Raw genomic sequence first — 3,338 nt, 5'->3', positions numbered from 1 at the left:
TTTCTGCGTCAGTCCCTTTCTAATCCACCAGAACTAAATCCCAGTAAAAAAATATATTATTTTTTCATGTTTTTGTAGTCCTTTACTGAAATAGTGAAGAATGGAGGAATGTATTCACTTTGTTCTGAAGAGCCAGGAAAATTGTAGGCTTAGATACAGTTAGCACTTGGGAAAAAAAATCAACTTAGTTATAGTCTCTGTAGATCAGCCATAGAGTTTGATGCAGTAATATCAATACAGAGGTGTGAGCTAGGATTCCACTGAAAGCAGAAGCATTTAACGGTACCAGCAATACACATCACAAGGCTTCATGCCCTCGTCTGGTGGATTATCCCATGACACAAATTGCCCAGTGTGAAGAGCTGCGGGTGAAATTTTAGATGAGTGGCCAGGACTGTGTATATACACCATTCAGTCACTATTTTAGGGCAAAACTTGGATTTAAATGATGGATCCTTTGTGTACAGATCCTATGGTCTGGGCGAAATTTGTTAACATGTGAACAGCTCTAACTTTTGCTGCTGGGCATTGTGTGGTTTCTGGATGTGCAGTAACAGCAAGGTGGCTCCTGCAAATTCTGCTGCTCCTGGCTGCTAAATTTTAGCAATGATACAATGGCTAATAGGAGTATTAATATTAAATTATCTCTAATGTATTCCCATAAGTTCTTCTAATCTTCTTTTCAATTTTTCATTTAAATTCTTATTCCTTCCAAGCAGTTTCTAGGGGGAAGCCACAGTATTTCATGTGTAAACTCCAGTGGTAAAGGATTTTAGTGAACATTACTGTGTAGAGTTGCTTACTGCAGAGGAAACTGAGTCCTGGAACCCTCATACCTTTTGGATTGAAAGACAGGAAAAACTGACAGCTCAAATGATATTGAGTAATTCTCAAACCACATATGCTTCCCTACATTGTTTTGGACAGTGGCTTCACGCCAAGCTCCTCTCAGCTTGTTAAAAACAGAGTAATACAAAACCCATGAAAAGCATAGCCCTAATTCCCAGATTCTGTTGCCTCTCATACGGCAGCCTTGATTTAAGATGAAATGGCATTCCTAGCTGTTGGCACCATCAAAAGTCTCCACTGCAAACTTAAGAGATTTTTTTTTTTTGGCTTGTTCCGCAAAGTTCTGAATCTTTCTTTCTTACTCCCATGAGTGTGCAGAGTTGAGCACCTGGGGACAACTCAGACATCAGTATGCTAGCATTCAAATTATGGGTATTCATGTTGCAAAACAAATATCTTGCTGAGAGGAAGTCCAGACAATCCTGATCTTTTTCCCTTATAGCTGTGCGGTGCCATAACTCTGCTCCCATATACGTACACAAGGCTTCTGTGTTTAGCCAAGCACAGATCCCTGGACACAGGCTGTGAAGTGACAAAGCACGTACTTTATGGCCAAGGACTCCGCCTGTACCTCTAAAAAGCCACAGAAGTCAGAGTTCAAAGGCCTGTCTATAATCATGTGTTTGTAGGCAGCTTGATGTTCTTACCTGACCTAGTTGCAACAACTACAATTGTTTTGTGCACACAGCAACTTTTCAGTTCCTAGCTAGTGTGATGCCATGATGTTTTCCTAGCAGGGCAGGCTGCAGAAACCCAGGCAGCTCTCCCACTGCATTGAATTAGAGGATACAGATCCCCAAATGTGCACATTACCATTGCAGACAGTGCAAAGCGTATGTAACCATCCTCAACCCTGTTGTTGTTTTATTAACATATTACTCTGGTGCAAAAATGGCTGCAGAAGATGTAAAGCAGCTGAGGAACCTTGGGAGTCATGCAGAGCATAGCAGAAGCAATTCTTGGGGCCATGCACTGCAGTGCGTCACACCGCGCAGGAAGCTATGAGGAAGGACCAGGTAAACCAGTTACATATGAGTATAGTTCAGGGGCATTTATTCTGCTTTACAGATTAGTGCCAGGCTGGTTGTGGAAAGATGAGGGTATCTTGGCTTAGGCCTGGCTCAGCAACCCTTTGAGGTGCTACCCCAGACTGCATTTCTCTATCCCAAATTAGAAGAGTCATGGAAAAAACTTGGCAGGAGTGAAGATGCTCAGTAATATCTTGCTTCTGTAGGAGACCTCTGCATGAGGCTCCTCATTCATACTGTGGTGGCAGCTACTGTTCGAGGGAGTATGATACACTTGCTTCACTGTGTGGCTTTCCAAATCTGTCCATGTGCCATCTTTGATGTCCTCACGTGAAGAAACCTGGCCTAGGCCAGCGGAAGTATGAAACAGAGCGGTTGTCATGACAGGTGTGAGCACACACCTTGCTAGAGCCAACTGCACGAGTCATTCATTACAAATATGGGACGACAGGCTACCTATAAATTGAAATTATAACAGCTTCTGTGGTCTGTTTATATTGTGATTTCTTTGAGGTAGGAAGTTGCTGTGCGATAGAAGCAGGAGGGACTCCATTGTGCTTCAGGTCTTTCAACTCAACGTTACCTTGAATGCAGTAGTTGTGCAAAGGCTGAAATTTGCCCCTCGCTGTTGCATTATCATCATTAAACCTTATGCTGCAGTTTCTCACTTAAAGCTCTTTGCAAGAGAACAGACAGCTGTACTATAAACATCTCCAAAATTGCACAGACACATACCTACCTTTCTGTGAAAATATTTATAATCTGATGCCAAAGGGCCCTGCTTTCAGGCACTCTTTAAAATGCCGTGTCCTAGAAATCAAAAGCAGAGCAGACATGGCTCATGCACCAGTTGCGGCTGATGGCCGTGACTCTGTCCGGCGGCTTCCTGGCTGGAACCAGGGCAGTGGGAGCTGCAGCTGAATGGGGTGAGAATCCCTGATAGAAACCTGATAGAATATATAATGTGCTTCTAACAGCTGTGAGAAGTTTTTAGGAGTAAAATAGTGTTAAGCAAAACTGCGGATAGGAATAGAACTTGCCGAAGTTCTAAGGTGAATACAGAACTCCCTTAAAACACATGTATTTGTTCAGTGTTTACAGTGAAATGCCTGAATGGCCCAGTAGCCGAAAAGGGTTTTTTTTGTGGCAATTATAAAAGAAATAATTTAATATTAAGAATCTCTGATTGTAACGGGCATTTTACTCTGCTGAAGGCACACGATTTACAAATCTTTTCTATGCAAAACTTTACCCGTTGAGGAGAAGCAGGTGAGGCGTGTGGAAGGCCGGTGCGTTCCGGCGGTTCGGCCTCAGCGCCGTTATTCTCCCTGGCAGGGCTGAGGGACAGCCAGGGTAGGGTAGATTCCCCAACGGCCCGTCACACGCGCGGCGTTGACGTCACAGCCGCGGGGCTCTCGTCACACGCGCGGCGCTCGACTTCAAACACCAGAGCTGCCCCGC

The sequence above is a fragment of the Nipponia nippon genome, unplaced genomic scaffold (assembly GCF_047370975.1).
Source record: "Nipponia nippon isolate SJK-2023a ecotype South Korea unplaced genomic scaffold, ASM4737097v1 scaffold_25, whole genome shotgun sequence".
Taxonomy (NCBI): Eukaryota; Metazoa; Chordata; class Aves; order Pelecaniformes; family Threskiornithidae; genus Nipponia; species Nipponia nippon.
The sequence above is the reverse complement of the archived record's forward strand: the minus strand, read 5'-3'. Positions refer to the sequence as shown.